This window comes from Balaenoptera physalus, assembly GCF_965194825.1.
Source record: "Balaenoptera physalus genome assembly, chromosome: 7".
In the NCBI taxonomy this organism is placed as follows: domain Eukaryota; kingdom Metazoa; phylum Chordata; class Mammalia; order Artiodactyla; family Balaenopteridae; genus Balaenoptera; species Balaenoptera physalus.
Window position 1 is genome coordinate 111,620,734 of NC_138886.1, and position 21,043 is coordinate 111,641,776.

Consider the following 21,043-nt stretch of genomic DNA (forward strand, 5'->3'; position numbering starts at 1 on the left):
GTCAGGTGCTATACTCCCTTCCTTATGTGCATACTTCAGCTAGTTGAATAGTGATATTTTTATAATAAATAATCAGTCAGTACATCGCAAAACTGATTGAAAGACTGAATTAGTGACTGAAATAGTTTCCATATCCATTGGGGACTATCTTTAAAAATTTTTTATTATTTAGTTATTTATTTTTAAGATTTTTTTTTTTGATGTGGACCATTTTTTAAAAGTCTTCATTGAATTTGTTACAATATTTCTTCTATTTTATGTTTTGGTTTTTTGGCCGTGAGGCACGTGGGATCTTAGCTCCCCAACCAGGGTTTGAACCCACACCCACTGCACTGGAAAGCAAAGTCTTAACCACTGGACCGCCAGGAAAGTCCCCAATGGGGACTATCTTGAAGACATAAAATATCATTGTGCATTTTTCTAGTCTTGGGGAACATGAACTTTTGCAGACAGATTTTATTCTGCTTGGGGGTCGTCTAAGAGAGTTGCACTGTGTGTGACTGTGTGTGTGTGTGTGTGTGTGTGTGTGTGTGTGTGTGTTTCTGGGAGAGAGAGACAGTGTGCCAGTGGTCCACGTGCTGTGCCTGGGCCACCCCCATCCCATTTACAGAATGATAACCGAGGCCATTCTGTCTGCAGTGCCTTTTGGTCCACTTCCTTCCCTCTGCTGCAGGGGCTCACTCCTTCCTATTTCACAGTCCTCTTCTGCAGTAAAACCAGGCTTCTCACTTTTCCTCACAAGTGCTTGAATGTTTCCATTTTCTGAATCCCCCTTGGTTCCACCTGTATTCACTTACTCATCTTTCGTTCATCCTGTATCCTTCTCTTTCTGGGCCTGGACCTGCACCAATTGATCTGACAGGCTGTTTGAGTTGCTGTAGTTAATATACTTTGTTTGAATCTATTTAAAAAATTTTTTATTTATTTATTTTTGGCTGTATTGGGTTTTCGTTGCTGCAAGCGGTCTTTCTCTAGTTGTGGCGAGCGGGGGCTACTCTGTTGCCGTGCGTGGGCTTCTCATTGTGTTGGCTTCTCTTGTTGCGGGGCACGGGCTCTAGGCATATGGGTTTCAGTAGCTGTGGCACACGGGCTCAGTAGTTGTGGCTCACGGGCTTAGTTGCTCCGCAGCATGTGGGATCTTCCCAGACCAGGGCTCGAACCCGTGTCCCCTGCATTGGCAGGCGGATTCTTAACCACTGCGCCACCAGGGAAGTCCCTAAATATTCAACTTTAGAAGATCATGACAAACTGTTTCAATATATTTGCACAAATTTTTGTATCTATGAGTAATCTGTAAGAAATGTAATGGTTTCCTGTGCTTTCTAACATTTGGTATTGGCAGACTTTTACATTTTTTTCTTACCAAATTGGGGCAAAATGGCTTCTCACTGTAATCTTGATTTACATTTCCCTGAACAAGATGATGCTGAACATCTCCACATGTTTTTTGGCTATGTGTATTTCCTCTTATATGAAATGTCTCTTTATTCCCATTTTACAGATGAGAAAACTTAGGCTCAGAGACATTAGGTATCTTGCCTATGGTTACATAAGTACCTATCATGGGACAGACTTGGGCTCCAAGCTCAGGTGTGTCTGAACAGACGTTTGTTTTCCCCACCACTTGACACTATTTCTTTAAGCAATGGGACTGGTTTTTAATAAACATATCAGAGATCATTCATTCAAATAAGTGCTTTCTCTCAAAGGACTCACTTTAGAAGTCCACCTCTTTATTCCAACAGTGAGACCACGGTTTGAACAATTTGGAGATTTCTTTTCACAATTGCTACCATTTGAAACTGTCAGTTTATAAGCCTTGTAGGCAAAATAGTTTTATTAAATTAAAATTTTCTCACTTTTTTTTGAAATCGAAATGATATTCCCCAGGCTTTTCATTCACTTTAGGAATTAGGTCCATTCTGAGTGGCCATTGAGTGTTTAAAAATAAAAAATAACACTAAAATATTGAAAATGTGCCTCATGACTCATTTTAGTGGTTTTCCAGCTGTGTCCCTTGAAGCTCTAGGGTCTGTGGACATACCCTGGGGTCCCAGGAGGGGTCAAAAGGAAGCTGAGCGCTCCATTTTAACTAGATATTTTGTGTTTTCTATATTGGGATTCTTTTTTTAACCTCTTTATTGGAGTATAATTGCTTTACAATGGTGTGCTAGTTTCTGCTTCATAACAAAGTGAATCAGCTATACATATACATATATCCCCATATCTCCTCTCTCTTGCGTCTCCCTCCCGCCCTCCCTATCCCACCCCTCTAGGTGGTCACAAAGCACCGAGCTGATCGCCCTGTGCTATGCGGCTGCTTCCCACTAGCTATCTATTTTACGTTTGGTAGTGTATATATGTCAATGCCACTCTCTCACTTCGTCCCAGCTTACCCTTCCCCCTCCCCATGTCCTCAAGTCCATTCTCTACGTCTGCGTCTTTATTCCTGTCCTGCCCCTATATTGGGATTCTATATAATATTCATTCTGGAGGAAAAAGGGCCGACAACAATCAAGTTATGAAATGTCTCCCCTAAATCCTTACGTCCTTCATCATCTTCTACCCCCTCACCCTGCTAGTGCTCTTCATAGCACTTACTCACCTGATCAGTTTCTTGGGCTGGTCATCCACTCTGTACCCACTAGAATGTAATTTCCTTGAGGGAGAACCTTTGTTTTGCTATTGCATCCTCACCATCCGCAAGAGTGCCAGACCCAGAGTGGATGTTTATTATCTAGTCAAAGAAAGAAAAAATGAAAACTGTTATACTGAGTGGCTACTGTTTTCAGAGGCACCCTCATCCTAGCTTGACCTGTTTTTTTTTTTTACCTCCGCTAACCTTGTGCAAAGAAGAGGGAGGGAGATGGCAAGGTTGCATGGCATCGTGAGAAGTTTAAACTCCCTCTCTTGCTCCCCATAATTAAACACTCTATGTGGGCGTCAGAGACTAAGAGAACTTGATAGTAGTACAAGGGGATTGTAGTTTTATAAGCGTTTCATCTATTCACAGCATCAGAGAGTCAGGTACTGGAAGTAAAATTTGATAACATTTTAGCTTAACAACATTGTATCAGATAAAAGCTCCCTGGACATGAAAATTGATCCAGAAGCTGAATATATCAACTGTTCTCCAGCCATATATTTGAGAATAAAATTGTCATCACCCTAGTGGAGAGATTTCAGGGCAAGGACAGTCCACACACCTTGAATTTTGGTAAATATTGAGTCCAGATAGATATCTTGTCTTTATTGGTTAAGTCAACAGAAAACGTTTCATCATAGGGCTTATGAAATCCTCCCTCAAAAGAAAGGAGAGGGAACATCTTTTTTGAATATTCAGTGGGAGAGTAAAGTCTGAAACGACCTTTTGCAGAAGTAGAAGCACATTTTAGTGTATCATTTGCATAACAAGATGCAGGAAGACATGGCTTCAATGATGAAGGGATAGAAATTTATAAAAGAAGGTGCTGCCATGAAAATATAAGAGGATCAAACAAGAAGGCAGTTGGGTAAATTAAGGGACAATTGCAAGGCAATTAAAAATGCAACAGCTGAATTGCTATCCACATTGAAGCAGTAAACCGCAGGGTGGAGAGAAAACAATGGAAGCACTGAAGTGAGAAGAAATGTCATAATCTCTTCCAGAATGCAGAGGAAAAGTACAAGGACTTTTAACCAAGATGATGTGGGAGTGGATAATAGCAATTGAAGATAGAAAAGGGAGTGCCAGCTTCAGAATTTCAGATATTCCCAAGGAGGAAACAAAACAATGGAAATAGAAGCAATATTCAAAGATCTGAGTGAACTAACCTTCCTGAGTTTGTTCCAGGGAGGGTATGTTCACCATGTTCTAGGAAGAAGCTGTGAAAAGCCTTCCTTCCTCTCCTTGGTGGTCTCCTTTCCGGAGCAGTGGTCTGTAAGGCAGTACAAGGAATTGAGGTCCACATTCTGGGGATTGAAGGTGGAGCCTTGAAACAGAAGTGCATAATAGACAGGGAATATAAGTTTTCTGTAGTTTTCCTGGAAAGGTCCAGGTCAGTGGCTTCTTGTTACCATTAAACTGGTGCAGCTTAGGCCTGTCTGGCCAGTGGCTGTGAATTTTAAGAAATCTGTATGAGTCAGGGTTCTCCAGAGAAGCAGAACCAATAGAATAGGATATATACATATGTGCACATAGACATACGTACACATATACACATACACACATACTTATAGATAGACACACATATGCCTATGTTCATTTACATAAACACATATACATACATAGACATAATTGGCTCGTGCAATTATGGAGGCTGACAAGTCCCAAGATCTGCAGGGTGAGTCAACAGGTAGAGACCCAGGAGAGACAAGGGTATAATTCCAGTCCAAGTCTGAAGACCTGACAACCAGTAGAGCTATTGGTGTAGTGCTAGAATGGCAGGCCAGTAGGCTGAGAGGCTTGAGATCCAGGAAGAGCTGATGCTTCGTTTTGAGTGTGAAGGCAGGAAAAAGCCAATGTCCTACTTTGAAGACAGACAGGCAGGAGGAATTCTTACTCATGAGAGGATTGGCTTTTGTGTTCTAGTGAGACCTTCAACTGATCAGACTCACGTTACGGAGGGCAACCTGCTGTACTCAGGCTACTGATTTAAATGTTAATCTCATCCAAAGACACCCTGGCAGAGACACCCAGAGTAATATTTGGGCACCTTGTGGCCCAGTCAAGTTGACACATAAAATGCACCATCATGGAACCCTTGCCTCTTTCGGATCACTTATGCCAAATTTTTAATGTCTTTTATGTTCCGTGGTTGGGGGAGGGGCCAGAGTGAATTTGCAATAGTCCAGAAACCCTGGACCTCAGTCCCTTCTATGTCTCGTGGGACCACTTCTGGGCATTGGGATGGGTCCCCAGAGACAGAGATGCGCACTATCCACGAGGAAAAGCATCTCTTTGAGAATCAAATCATACAAACCTACCTCCCACCCAAACCTGAGGCAGGAGGGTCCTGACGGATGGAGTTTGCCTCTGGGAAGTGGGGAATCAGCTACTGACAAAGCAGCAACTTGCCGTGTCGATCAAACATGACTCACGTAGACTAGTGCTTCTCAACCTTGACTACACACAGGAAACCACGGAAGAGCTTTAAAAGATTTGGATGCCTGGATCCCACCCAGTAATTCTGAATTAATTAGTCTGGATATAGCCTGGGCATTGCGATTTAAGATAAAATATATACAGTGGTATTCACTTTTTTGGGAGGATGTACCTTTCTCCTTTCGAGTTTAAACACATGCCTAGACTCTTGTTACACCACCACAATCAGGATACAGAACAACTCTAACAACCCCCAAATTTCCCTAGTTCATTTTTTGAGGTCAGACCCTCAGCTCCACCCTCAACCCCAGACCCTGGCAACCACTGATCTGTCCCTGTAGCCTCCCCAGCCCCCTTTTAAGAATATCATTTAAATGTAATTACATGCATGTCATCTTTGGAGCTTTGGGAGTTTAAAAAGCTTTCCAGGCGATTCTAATGGGCTGCAAAGGTTGAGAACCACCGACATTCTTTGTAGCTTGTTCCTTCAGTAAGGATGAGGGCTGCTTCCTTCTTCTTCTTCTTTTTTTAAAAAATTTATTTATTTAGTTTTGGCTGCCTTGGGTCCTCGTTGCTGCGTGCAGGCTTTCTCTAGTTGCGGCGAGCGGGGGCTACTCTTTGTTGCGGTGCGCGGGTTTCTAGGCACGTGGGCTTCAGTAGTTGTGTCACGTGGGCTTCAGTAGCTGTGTCACGCAGGCTCAGTAGTTGTGGCACACGGGCTTAGTTGCTTCGCGGCATATGGGATCTTCTTGGACCAGGGCTTGAACCCGTGTCCCCTGCACTGACAGGCGGATTCTTAACCCCTGCACCACCAGGGAAGTCCAGGTTGCTTCCTTCTTAAGAACGAGCAGTAACATTTGATAGAGACCCAAGAACATTCCACCAGGAGATCCAGCAAGGTGACCAATGTGGAAAGAAGATAAATCATTTTTAAAGGAAAACAGGTGATGCAAATTACTGAAAATCTAGTCCAGATAAAAATATCCTAAAATGGGATTGTTCTTAGAGCTTAAAAATAGGGAACAAGACTTTCTTGGCATAGAGCAGCATCGGATGACATGCGAGAACTCAGCCTCCTCTAATGGCCATACTTGAGGATCTGCACATAGGGGAGGAAATAAGACACCATTCATTCAGTCCAAATGAGTAAGTTATGATTGCTGCCAGATGTCCCTAGGCAAAAACAAAATTTCAAGCAAACGATAAAGTCTGTCTCTTTTTGTGACACTTTGTCAGATCATCACTGAACCAGGACTATTACAACAGCTAGATTCTAATTAAGGCGCCATCTAACCATGGCACCAATTCACCGTGGGGGAAGTCTCAGAAAGCTTTGAGGATAAAACTTATGGGTCTTTACTGCATTCCTGTGGGTCAGGGGCTTAGGCACGAGTTCCCCTGGAAAAATGACAGCCTCCATCTCCTTCTTTTATGAGCTGGTTGTGAGGACAGGATTGTCTTCCTTCCTTGGCCCATGTTCCCTCCCTTCCGTCCCCTCTGTGGCTATTCCCCTCTTGCTATCAAGCCCCATCCTCAGGCAGCACAAGGAAGAGCACTGGAATAGAGACAAGAGTGGAGGGTAATTTTGAGGAAGCCCCTGGGACCCATCAGTGGCTACAGAGCCACATGCAAATGCATTTTGGGGCGAGATTTACAGTTGAGTATTCTCTAATGGAAGTAGAAGCCTCTCTGGGTAATGCTAGGAGGCCAGGAATAAGAAAACTAAGCTTCATAATTTAATTTAACTGCCTCTTTGGTTTTGTGGAATGCATCAGGGGAGTCAGTGATATTGCAGTGGTGCACCTAAAAATAGCCAGACTGCAGACTTGAGACTGTGAAAGGTATCCTTCTGGCAAGAGACACACTAGTCTATCGAGAATAGAATAAGTCGAGCACACAGTTTTATTAAAACTAGTCCTGGTTTTCACCAAGAGGTTTCAGGGTTGGGAGCCTATTCATTCAGTGCAGGTCCTGACTTCCTGTCCTGAGACTCTACATTTAAGGTCAAAGGATTGCTATTGTCTTATGGCTGCTCCATTAGGAAATAAAATTAGTTCTTTTCTGTGTGTGAGTCTCCCATTGGACTGAAGCTCAGGCTGAATGATTTTTAATTCATTTACTTTTAAATTATTATAACGGGCAAGCACTGGGTAATGAATTAACACTTGAAATGGTTGCATCAATTGGATTGCTTCAGCAAAACCAATCACATGCTGTAGGGATGCCAGCAGTCTTCTTGGCGGTGTAGCCATTCGCGCAGTCAATGGCAGGTCTGGGCAGATACGGATTTAGGTCAGCAAACTGGATCTTTAGTGGCTTTCCTGTCCTCTGAGATCTGGACACTTGCGTATCAAGGAGCAGGTGATGTTGCAGCCCTATATGTCCATGACTGATTATGGTAAAGGACCGATACCAAACGCCAGAGCAGGAAGAAATGGATCCGATGTTCTTAAACAGGATTTGGAGTTTGACAGCACAGGTCCTTTTGCAGTTTTGTGTAGAAATCTCTCGTTGGATTGCAAGATGCTATCATACCTACCCACGAAGAGCCAGTAGAAACCCCTCCCTCAAACCTGACAAGCCAAACAAACAATGATCCAACCAATCAACAAAGCAACCAGATGAATCCTGCTCTCACACATGTCCAAATGCCTCGATTGAGAAGTCTGAATAGCAGAGAATATTTCTGGGAAGAAAGATTTATAGGGAATGACTCAAAGTGATCGAAGGCTTTTATACCTTATCTTCTTTTAAAGAGGTTTTATTTATTATTAAAATTATGCACTCATTACAAAAATTTAAGCAATACAGGTATACTTAAAATAAAAAGAAAATACCCCTGATAAACACATTTTTAACAGTAGACAGTTAAAGACAGATCTATATTCGGACTCAGCAGTATCACTTCAAGGAATCTATTTTTTTAGAAATAATATCACTATTATGTAAAAGACATATGTACATAAGACAGTTTGTTGCAGCCTAGTTTATAATAGCAAAACAGTGGAAACCACCTAGTTGCCCATTTATGGAGGAGTTATTGAATAAATTATAGTGTGTGCCATTAAAAGTGGCCAAAGTACTACATGGGAAAAGAATCTAAAAATGAGTGGATATATGTTTTTGTATAACAGATTCAATTTGTACACCTGAAACTTACACAACATTGTTAATCAATTATACCCCAATAACAATTTTTTTAAAAAGTGGCCAAAGTAGATCTAGATATCCTGATTCATCTCAGATATATTATTCATTCCAGATATATTATTAAATAATATAAAAGTAAGATGCAATCATTTTGAATAGCAGGAGTCCTTTTTCTTTTTAAAAATGTGTGTAGCTATGTATATATATGTGTATCTGTATACACTTTGGAGTCAGGAAAGAGATGTAGTGAATGGAAATTTTGGGGGTTGAGATTGGTTGCGAGGAGGAAACACGGGGGAAAAAGGTGACGTCTGCCTTGACATTTTATGTATATATTAAATCGAGAGAGGGAAAGAGAGACAGACAGAGACAGGCAGAGACAGATAGAGAGAGAGAGAGAGAGAGAAAGATTTAATATGAAGAGTTGCCTCATGTGATTATGGAGGCTGAGAGGTTCCACAATCTGCTGTCTGTAAGCTGGAGGCCCAGGAGAGCTGGTGGTGTACTGCAGTCTGATTCTGATGGCCTGAGAACCAAGGGAGCCATTGGTGTAAGTCCCAGCCAGAGCACAGGAAGAGAGGGAGGTCCAGCTCAAGCAGTCCGGCTGTGAGAGTGAATTCCCCCTTCCTCTGCCTTTTTGTTCTATTCGGGCCCTCAATGGGTTGGATAAGGCCCACCCACACTGGGGAGGGCCATCTGCTTTACTCAGTCTACTGACTCACATGCCAATCTTTTCTGGAAACACCCTAACCCAAGCCCCCCCCCCGCTTCTGCCCACTGTCTCTCCGAGCCCTGCCTCCATGGGCTGTCAGTGTCTAAGGTGTTTCTCTTCAGTTAGGATGGCTTGTCCGAACTTCCCTCTCCGACTCACTGAACTGGAGTCCTTGCCCAAGTTTCTGTTCTGCAATCCATCTGACTTCGGTGTCCCTGGATCCTTCAAGGAGAGACCCATGCAATTAAGCATGGTGGTTAGGGGCATGGAGTTTGGTGGTAGACATGGCCGAGTTTGAGCCCTAGCTGTTTCCTCTGGCAGTTATGGGACCTTGGGACCTTGTGCAAGTTATCTGTCGTCTTTAAGCTTCCGTTTCCTCAGCTGCAAAATGAGAAGAGCTCTACTGGGTGTAGCACTGCCGTAAGGACCAGATGGGAGAGAGCAAATTAAATGCTCGGTACAGGGCCTCGCACTCACACCTGCCCAGTCTCAAAATCCTGAGCCTGCAGAATGGGATGATGTATATATATGGAATCTAAAAAAAAAAAATTGTTCTGAAGAACCTAGGGGCAGGACGGGAATAAAGACTCAGATGTAGAGAATGGACTTGAGGACAGAGGGAGTGGGAAGGGTAAGCTGGGACGAAGTGAGAGAGTGGCATGGACATATATACTCTACCAAATGCAAAATAGATAGCTAGTGGGAAGCAGCCGCATAGCACAGGGAGATCAGCTCGGTGCTTTGTGACCACCTAGAGGGGTGGGATAGGGAGGGTGGGAGGGAGACGCAAGAGAGAGGAGATATGGGGATATATGTATATGTATAGCTGATTCACTTTGTTATAAAGCAGAAACTAGCACACCATTGTAAAGCAATTATACTCCAATAAAGATGTTCAAAAATAAATAAATAAAAGTCAAAAAAGAAGTTAAAAAAAAATGGGATGATAGAAACTTTTCCTACACTGACTTACTTTCTGGAAACATTATCCCCTGAACATGTCAAGTCCCTCCTTCCTGAGCTACAATATTTCTGAGGGTTCCCCAGGGCGCCGACGGGGAAGGGTCTGGAATCAGGGCCTCAGCCCCCCTGGCTCCTCATCCTGCCTCCACACACCTGCCTTTTAGGCTCACCTTTTGCTGGGAAGCCCTGTCTCAGACTGTCACGGACACCCCACACTCTGGTTTTTGACAGCAGAAGTGCCTTTCCTATTTCCTTGCAGCACCACTGCAGCCAAGCTGTGACTTCACGGATGGCCTGATTCGGGGCTAATGCAATGGCTGAGAATAACCTACAGTAGTGAACAGAGACAGCTGCTGCTGGACACAACGGGCCCAACTGCCCTGCCTGATCCTGGAGGGCCTCCATCTGAGTCACCTCCCCCGGCCCAGAGCCCCCATAACTGCCCCAGGACAACTGGAGAGTGGAGACCCAGTCCCGCAGGAGGACACCTTGACCTCACCCTACTCTCAAGGCCATCATAATAGAGCTTTCTCAAAGTGTGGTGTATTTTCTTCTAAGTAATCACTTGTGCACGATACCCCCAGTCCAGTTCGGTGTGCTTTGCACCAACTTCCATGCAGGTCTTTTCATAATCTTTCCTCCTGGAGAGACCAAATCTACATTTTCCTCCTGCCATGTTCCAGGCTCTGGACCTTATTGTTGGTGAGCAAATGCTTAGACAAAAGGACACAACTAATTCACTCAAGTTTTCAATTTGTTTGAAGCATTGGGGTGGCCAAAAATTTCGTTTGGGATCTTCCGGAAAACCCAAATGAACTTTTTGGCCTACCCAATAGTTTCCTTCTAGAGTAGACAGCATGACTGGGAAGGTACAGACATATGCTGCACATGTGAGCCTTTGTACACATTCCCCTACAAGGGAACTGGGCCGTTGCCTCCCCACAGCATTGACTATAGGACTCTCAGCACAGTCAACCATGCTCAGTCAGCCGCTGGGCTCCCATGACCAAGAGTGGCACTAATAGTCACAACATCTATCAAGCAATCAGCACATGTAGATAGTTGTCATTGCTATGGCTGCTCATTGTGAAAAGAAGGACTGAGTATACAAAGGCAGGGCTTGAGATGAAAATGTAAAATCCTTTAAAAAATACCTTTTTAAAAAGTAAGCTTTTTGCCTTGCATTAGAAGTTTTTTTCTTAAAGATAAAGCTCTTCAAGAAACAAAACAAAACAAAAAGTTTTAAGGGTTTCTCTGTTCTTAATCGATATTGCATTTGCTCTAAAAACAAATATAATATAAAAAGAAAAACTCAAAGATGAGGAGAGCTACTGCATTTAGATTCATGAATTATAACTTTTAGGAGTGTTATGGTATGGGCATCTCCTCAGCGAAAATATACCTTTTACTCAGTAAAGTACGTGCTTAAATTCCTTAAGGCTAACAGCCTTTACAAATATTTTTGTCATTTTTGCTATTCATTATTTTGGGGGGTTTTAAATACAGACTTTTGATTGAATGTGATGTTATAATGTGTCACAAATAATCATTATATTTAGCTATAAAATAAAAATGTAGCCAAGAAATCCAGCTATCAAAAATAAAAATTTCATTACACAGTAAAAAAAAAAAAAAAGAGAGAGAGAGAATTGGGCCATTGGGAATGGGAGGGTGTTGATTACTTAGCTTCAGAAATTTATACTGCATCTTTGAATATGAAGCTCAGACTTGGAGAGCTGGAAGGCCCTAGGGTTACAGGCTCCCCTAGGTCAGGTCTGGGATTGGATTTTTACCCTCCTTCCAAGCTAAGAAGTTAGTCTGTTACTGTTTCATGGAATCTGGCAGAAGATACTAGTCTCCTGAGTCAGAGAAAAAGGACTTGATTACTCCGGCCACATACTGTTTTTATTTGTTGTTTATCTGACATGAAAGTTGAACTGGGCATCCAGTATTTTTATTTGTTAAATCTGGCAAGTCCAGACACGACACATTGCGTGGACGTCGCCATATTTGTTTTGGTCGGTGCTCATAGCCTTCCCTCCTTGGCATACCCAGCAAGGCACACAGGAACATGAGGGACCCCTGGGCACAGTGGCAGCAGCGCTGGCACGTGGCTAAGGGACTACAGGCATCTGGGGGTTCCCACGCAGAGGTGTTTTCAGCAGTCTCAGTGGGACCCTGACCTAAGTCATCAGCATTTTCCCCCAGCGGCAGTGAGCATGCCTCAAGTAGCCCAGCACCTAGTGTGGGCTTGGGATTTCCAGGCCAGCTCTCTGATATCTGGGTGACATTCTCTTTTTTCTCTTGTTCTCCTAGCCTCCCTTTCATACCCTTATTCCTTTCGCCCTTCCAGCCTTTAAAACACATTTAAAACCGATTCCCTGCATTATATTCCTTGTTGGATTATTTAGAGTGGTACTTATTCTCCTGGCGGGACGGTGACAGCTGAACAGATATGGCTACGGTGGCATATTCTTGATTAATAAGCCTCTGAGTGCAGCCCAGGGCTCAGCATGTAATGGATGAATAAGAAATGCTGACTTAAAATGAAATAGATTATTTCTGGAGGTTCATAGGTACAGACACAGGATACCATTATCCTAACATAGATGGAAATCAAAGGCACTAGGGGAGGGAATGAATAGGTGGAGCACACGGAATCTTTAGGGCAGTGAAACTACTCTGTATGATATTGTAATGGTAGATACGTGTCATTATACATTTTTCCAAACTCAGAGAATGTACAACACCGAGAGTGAACGCTTATGTAAATTATGGACTTTGCTTGATAGTGATGTGTCAATGAAGGTTCATCACCTGGAACAAGGATACCACTTTGGTGCTGGATGTTGATGGTGGGGAAGGTTATGTGTGGGGAGTTGAGGGGGTATGTGGGAATTCTACTGTCTTCTCAATTTTGCTGTGCATCTAAAACTACTCTAAAAAAATGTAGTCTATTAAGTATTAAAACATGCTTCTATATCACACACACAAAAAAGGCACTAGGGGCTGTCACAAGAAAACTTTTTCAAGCTAAGTATTAAAAAGTTAGTGTTAGATAAGGCATTATATACTACAGCTCAAAAGTGGAGGCGGTGGAAGACAGATTTTGAACAGAGTTTATTTTATTTTCAGTACATTTTCATTCACAGTATTAATCACAGTATCACACTGTAATTCTCTTCTATAAATCTCCCCAAATGATGAAATGACATACAATATCACATTCATAGGAGGAAAATATTTTAGCAGTGTGAGCATAAATGTAAAAATGAATATTCCGCAGTCATTGATTCAACAATATTTATTATCTGTTATGTGCAAAGTAGAGCTAAAGTGACCTTTCAGATATAGTACATCAGCGTAAATGTAATGATTCGCAAGGGAATCTTAAACCATTCCTCGTGGACCCCATGAACTTGATTTCTGTCTCTCTCAAGCATACATCGTCAGAACTGATGGCATGTGGGATATGGGTTGGGAAGATAGGAAGCCAACTGATATTTACATTGTTATTTGGTTTGCTAATAAACCTTGCTCTATTTCATTAATCCTGTTTCAGGAGCCACTAAAGGAAGAGCAACTGCCTCTAATTAAAAAGAGGAGGTTCTAGAAAAACATCTCACTCAACCTGGAATGAACCTGCGGTAAAATTTAGTGGTTCCAATTTGCTGAGTCTGATTCTAGAAATCAGTGGTGCATTATTCACTAGCAGAGCTGGGGCCAACTGCTACTCCTTTGTATCTCTCTGTGATGGTTAATTTTATGTGTCAGCCTGACTGGGCCATGGAATGCCCAGGTATTTGGCCAAACATTACTCTGGGTGTGTCTGTGAGAACGTTTCTGGATGAGATTAACATTTAAATCAGTAGACTGTGTAAAGCAAATTGCTCTCTTCAATGTGGGCCTCATCTAATCAGTTGAAGACCTGAATAGAAAGAACAAAAAGTCTGAGTAAGAAGAAACTCCTGCCTGAGGGCGTGAGCTGGGACATTGGTCTTTTCTGGCCTTTGGACTCAGACTGAAACGTTAGCTCTCCCGGGTCTTTGGCTTTCCTGATTCAGATCTTGGGACTTAGCCTGTATAATCATGTGAGCTAACTCCTTATAATAAATTATTTCTCTCTCTCTCTCTCTGTATATATATGTATGCACGTCCTACTGGTTCTGTTTCTCTGGAGAACTCTAAATCAAAGTAACAAAGGTTCCTTGTGAGGGAGGGATGCAAGGAATTTAAGGACAGGTTATCCTATCTCACAGAACCTAAAATATGGGAAGACAAAGCAGAAACATATGAGAAGCTAAATAAAAATATAATTTAAATAACTGCTCAAATACTAACAAAAAGATGTCAAAAGACAGTGCAAGAGTCCCTCAAATGGAAAGTGCAAGCAATAAATACTTATCTTTCATGAAGATATCATCAGAGGAGCCTTTCTGGAGAAGTTGAGGTTAAAAATGCATCACAAAGGATGAAGAAAACAAGAGAAGACTTAGTGTGGATGAGGGAGAGGAAAGTGTAGATTGGCAATGAGTAGAAAATTCTGGGAGAAGTGTTAACTTCACGTATGGAAAGAAGGAAAGATAAGGTTGAAACACAGGCTGAGGTAAGGTTGTGGAAGGCACCAAAGACCAGGCTAAATGATCTGCAATTAATTTTATAGCTCTATATAGCTACTGAACATTTGCCTTCCATATGATACTTGAGAAAATTTAGTTCGGTGGGTATAGTGGGTTCAATGGTATCCCCTGCAAAGGATAGATCCATCCAGAACTTCAGAATGTGACCACCTTATTTGGAATAAGGGTCTTTGCAGATGTTATTAAGGATCTCGAGATAAGATCATCCTGGATTAGGTTGGGCCCTAAATTCAATGCCAAGTGACCTTATAAGAGACAGGAAAGGAGAAGACACACAGAGATACTGGGAAGAAGGCCATGTGAAGATGAAGGCAGAGATTGGAGTGATGCAGCTATAAGCCAAGGACTACCAAGATTTTCCAGCAACTACTAGAATCTAGGAAAGAGGCATGAAACAATTTCTCTCTCAAAACCTCCACATGGGGGCTTCCCTGGTGGCACAGTGGTTGAGAATCCACCTGCCAATGCAGGGGAAACGGGTTCGAGCCCTGGTCTGGGAAGATCCCACATGCCGCGGAGCGACTGGGCCCGTGAGCCACAACTACTGAGCCTGCGCGTCTGGAGCCTGTGCTCTGCAACAAGAGAGGCCGCGATAGTGAGAGGCCCGCGCACCGCGATGAAGAGTGGCCCCCACTTGCCACAACTAGAGAAAGCCTTCACACAGAAGCGAAGACCCAACACAGCCAAAAATAAATAAATAAATAAATAAATAAATAAATAAATAAATGTACTTAAAAAAAAATTAAAAAAAAAAAAAAAACCTCCACACGGAACCAACCCTGCCCACACCTTAATTTCAGACTTTTGGCCTCCAGAACTATGAGAGAACAATTCCTATAGTTTTAAGTCACCAAGTTTATGGTAATTTGTTACAGCAGCCCTAGCATATTAATCCTGTGGGGATGTGTAGGTGAATTACAAAGGGCAGTGAGCCTAGAGATGGAGTAGCTAGCTAGTAGGAGGAGGTTTTGACAACCCAAGTCATTTCTATGTGTTCTACTTTATTAAGGACCATGCAGTGTCTCTGTGTTGATTTCTCATAAATTCTGTCTACATGATACAAAAACAATTGGTTGCAAAAAAATACTTGTCAGAAGTTTAGGTATCATAAAATCCAAATCCCAACAGAAAATTTAAAAAGTATAACCCTAAATTGGTAATTGTTGTTGTGATGGTTAATGTTATGTGTCAACTTGAGTGGGCCATGGGATACCCAGGTATCTGGTTAAACATGGTTTCTGGATGTGTCTGTGAGGGTGTTTCTTTAAGAGATTAGCATTTGAGTTGAATTGAGTAACTCAGGTGGTCCTCACCAAGGCAGGTAGGCATCCTCCAATCTGTTGACGGACTAAATAGAACAAAAAAACAGAGGAAGTTTGAGTTCATTCTCTTTGCTTAATTGCTTGAGCTGGGACGCAGGTCCTCTCATGCCCTCTGCTCTCCTAATTCTCAGGTCTTCAGACCTGCACTGGAATCTACACCATCTCTGGCTCTCAGGCCTTTGAACTTCATCACTGGTCTTCCTGGGTCTCTAGCTTGCAGACAGCTAATTGTGGGAATTCTCAGCCTGCACCACGGTGTGAACCAACACCTTATAATAAATCTCTTTATAACAAATATAATAAATCTTTATACATGTACGTCCTAATGTTCTGTTTCTCCGGAGAACCCTAATACAGTTGTGTTTTACTAAATTTAGTGAAATTTACTAAATATGTTGGTCGCATAATTACAAATGACTTATGTATATATATAATATAGTAAGTGCCACCAAGAAGTATGGGATGCTACAAGAATGTATATGAAGAGGATCTGAGCTAGTCTTGGGGGTCAGGGTAGGGGCTAGTGCTGCTCAGGCTGAGCTCTGAAGGGTGGGTAGGAAGAGGCTGAGTGGAGAGGGGTGGGCATTTCCTCATAGAGGCTGGAGGGAGTAGGCAAGTTCAAGGAGCTGCAAGGCAGAGTGTTGGAGAGCAGAGAGGAATGGAGAAGGAGGCCTGTGCAGCCAGGAACTTGTTAAGGATTTTGGATTTTATCCTAAGAGGAATGAGAAGTCCTCGGAGGATTTTAAGCAGGGAGTGAGTTGGTTGATTTGGCAGGAGACCAGACAGGGATTTGGGCCAAATCCGTATTAGTTATGATTAGCTGCCACTTGCCTGGCTTTGCCCTTTTTTACCTAAATGGCTTGGAAACCTGGCAGGAATAGCTGTAAATACAATAGGATGCAAGTTTTCTGGATTCTGACCGCTCTCTCATCAGACTCATAACCTCAACCCACACTGCTGGGTGACTGGAACATCTGCCCAGGGACCTGTGACGTGTTCAGTACTGTTTTCCAGGTCCTGCCGGGGTGGGACCAGACGCTCCTCTCTTTGGTGAGTTCCCATCCGTAGAGAACAGGCATTTGTGGTAGGGGAAGTTCTCAAAGGAGGAATGGGTGTTACTGGAGACAAGCAATCAATTCTAGGTCCGGAGAAGAGTCAGTCTGGACCATCACTTCCTACAGGACATTTCCCCAGTGAAGCAGGTGAGATCTCGCCCCAGGGAAATTAGAGATTAATTCAAAGGCCACAGCGGTAGACTCAGCTCAAATGATCTCGAGGGTGTAGGCTTTTCAGGTTGGAGTTGGCTCGGCGTTTATCATCCTCTTTTTTTTTTTCTTTTTTTCTTTTTAGAATCTAGATAAAGTTTATTTAAAAAATATATTTACAAGTTTACTAGAACATTATATATGAAATGATTGTGGAGTGGGGATTAATACAAAATTCTCTTGAATATGGAAATATCAAATTGATCAGTTATAACTTCTTCTTGGTACCCTTATTTTATTTATTTATTTTTAAAAATTTTCATTGGAGTCTAGTTGTTTACAGTGTTGTGCTACTTTCTGCTGTACAGCAAAGTGAATCAGTTATACATATATTAACTCTTTTTTAGATTCTTTCCCATATAGGTCATTACAGAGCATTGAGTAGGGTTCCCTGTGCTATAAAGTAGGTCCTTATTAGTATTCTATTTTATATAGAGTAGTGTGTATACGTCAGTCCCAATCTGGCATTTATCATCTTTGTCTCTTTATTCCTTCTTATCCGGTCCTTTAAACTGGCTGACAGTTCCTTAACCTGGCACTCCAGAAGGAAGAGATTTAGGTGTGTATTATTGTAGTAAGGAAGTTTAAAGAAATAGATGTTTATGTTTCCAGTAAGCTAATGATGTCTATCCTAGGACTCCAACTCAGAGAGCAGCATGGCTAACTAGATGATAGAGCCCGAGGCACGGGCTTGGTAGCAGCTGGGACAGAAGCAGGGTATAGCTTAGACAACCTTAGGATTTGTTGTCTACTTAGGGACATAACTGGAATGACAGCCTACCCTCATGTAGTGCTTCTTATGTGTCAGGTCACCTATGTGTCTAAGCCCTTCACATATATTAGCTCCTTTAATCCGTTTAACAACCTACTGAATAGATGCACGCCTCTTTTACTGTTGAGGAAACTAAGGCACAGAGTGGATACCTCACTGCTAGTCAGTGGCAGGGCTGGGATTTGAAATTTAATTTAAAAAGGCAGGCACCACAGTGGAAAAAGAGACAAAGGATATAAAAAGAAATGAAGGTATACAGATTCTCAATAAACTTACAAAGTAAGGTTTCACCTTCCCAGGAATCAAATATACTTACAAAGCAAGATGTCAGTTTGGTCTATCAGACTGAAAAAGAATACAATAGGATGATAATAGTAGAATGAGTGGTGTGAGAGTATGGGGGACATCTGTGCTTTTGAACACTGTTGGCAGAAAAGTAAATGGACACACTTTGTTGGAGAGCAATCCAATTTAAAAATGGGCAGAGGACCTGAATAGACATTTTCCCAAAGAAGAGACACAGATGGCCAACAGACACATGAAAAGATGCTCAACATTACTAATCATCAGGGAAATGCAAATCAAAACCACAATGAGATATCACTCCACATCTTTTAGAATGATGGTTATCAAAAGGAAAATAAATAACAATTGTTGGCAAGGATGTGGAAAAAGGGGACGCTTATGCACTGTTATTGGGAATGTAAATTGGTACAGCCACTATGGAAAACACTATGGAGGTTCCTGAAAAAATTAAGAATAGAATTACCATATGATACAGCAATCCCTCTTCTTGGTATATATCTGGAGGAAATGAAATCACTCTCACAAATAGATATCTGCATCCCCATGTTTATTGCAGCATTATTCACAATAGCCAATATGTGGAAACAACCTAAGTGTCTGCTGATAAATGAATAGATACATAAAATGTGATATATATATATAGATAGATAGATACATATAAACCAATTTATATATATATATATATATTTATGATGGAATACTTTTCAGCAGTAAAAAGGGAAATCCTGCCCTTTGCGACAGCATGGATGAAACTTGAAGGCATTATGCTAAGTAAAATAAGTCAGACAAAGACAAATACTATATAATATCACTTATATATGAAATAAAAAAATTTCAGTCTCACAGAAACAGAGTAGAATGATGGTTGTCAGGCGCTGGGGAGTGGGGGAAATTGGGAGATGGTGTTCAAAGTGTATAAACTTTCAGTTATGAGATGAATAAGTTCTAGGGATCTAAGGTACGGTATGATGACTGTACTTAACAATACAATTTCTCCCCCTTTTGTCATGTATCTAGATAGATGCTAACTAAACTTATTGTGGTAATCATTTTCCAATATATGTAAGTCAAGTCATTATGCTGTAGACCTTAAACGTATACAGTGGTATATGCCAGTTATATCTCAATAAAACTAAAAGAAAAAAATGCTGAATTGTATACTTGAAATTTGACAAAAATGTTCTTACTACAGAAAATAATGGTCACTATGTGAGATGGTGGACATGTTAACTAACCTTATTTTGGCAATAATTTCACAATATGTATTACATCCAATCATCACATTGTACACTTGAAACTTACACAGTAGTATTTGTCAATTACATCTCAATAAAGCTGAAAAAAGAAAAAAATACAGCAGCATACATCCTTGGTTGTTTTGGGGGCTGGGGATCCTGTTAGTGTCTCTTTAACCTCTAACATCACTCGTTCCCTCTCTCACTCCATCCCCAGCAGAATCACTGATGTGGGTCCTGCACTGTGTGTCATTAGGCTTGGGATGGGAGTTCCCCTGGGAGGGGTGAAGGGACTATAAATACAGCTGAGCTGGGCTGAGAGCTCCCTGGCTCTGGGCCCTGTCTCAGGTGTGGCTTTCTTTCCTTCCGAGAGACTGGTGAGGTTAAGCATTTGGAAGGATGTCACACCCCACTGAAAGAGATGCATCCCTTCTTGCCCAGTCCTGGCTCCCACCCTCAGCCCAGGCTGGGCTTAGGTCCCCCTGCCCAGGAGGAAAGACCCATAGTAAAGATATGTATGCCCCAGATTAATTTATGAATGTAATACCATTTTAATAAAAATCCCGTGACTATTTTCTTAGAACGTGGCAAACTAATTCTATGTTACTAAAATTTATCTGATGGACTGACTAAATGGTTAAGTCTAAGTTTTTGAAGTTTCAGAAGTTTTTGAAAAAGGAAAAAAATAATGTGGAGAACTTGTCCTAGCAGGTCATGAAACATACTATGAATTTCCTGAAACGTCCTTGCTTGTAAAATGGGGAACAAAAATGCTTCCCAGCAGGGTTTTTTTTGTAAAGATAATAAGGCATAACTGGTAAAGTTCTTAGCAATTGATAAATGGCAGTTGTTATTATTTTATTCCTGGGATAGCTTTGATAAATTTGTAGGTTTGGGGGTACAGTCAAAGAAGCACCTACCTTCTAACCTTTGTTGTTGAAATAGGAAGTGAGGACTTCTGTGTAGGAAGGGGGAAAGGGTCTTGGGACCCAAAATACGTCCAAGATTGCAGCAGCAGCTGAAGAGAGTGAGGTTGATCAAGGACAAGTATGGCTGAGGGACTAGATAATATTGGACCTCATCAATCAATATGTATTGTTTCACAGTGCTGATTCTCTAGCTGCTTGACCCTGGGCAAATTACTTAGCCTCTTTAAACCTCTGTTTTCTAATAGGTAAAACGTGGATTAATAATAACCATCTATCGTATTGCTGTGACCAATAAATGATTGCACATGTAAAGCATTTATCATATTACCTGACGTGTGGGGAGGACTCCATAAGTGGTAGTAATGATTAGTTTTGTAGCAGATGGTTGGTTTTGCTGGGCTACGCAGGGAAGAATGACTGAGCCAGGGGACTGAGGGCTCCAGGCATGGTGAGGAAAGACGTAGGATGAGTGGAGGGTCAGAGCATGGAGCCATCAAGGGAGATGGGCATGATTCTCTTGATATTGCCAAGCACATCAACTTGCCTAAGTCAAGATCAGACTTGTCTATGTATTGGCTGCTGTCCACCAGCCAATACTTCAGCCCCGGCCCCAGGAGTCCACTCCGCCCTTTCACTGATGGAAGTTCTGAAACTCAAACCGTCTAT

At 41.9% G+C, this 21,043-nt stretch overlaps 2 long non-coding RNA genes across 2 annotated transcripts in view; both read right to left on the reverse strand.

Annotated features, from left to right (window-relative positions):
* Window positions 1-21,043, reverse strand: part of LOC309664125 — a 764,383-nt gene that overhangs the window by 391,725 nt on the left and 351,615 nt on the right. The gene's annotated exons all lie outside the window — the stretch shown is intronic.
* LOC309664122 lies at window positions 157-20,907 on the reverse strand. The gene is made up of 2 exons (XR_014265634.1): window positions 15,310-20,907; window positions 157-14,961 (listed from the first exon to the last, which is right to left on the reverse strand). It is a non-coding gene; the product is annotated as an uncharacterized lncRNA (long non-coding RNA).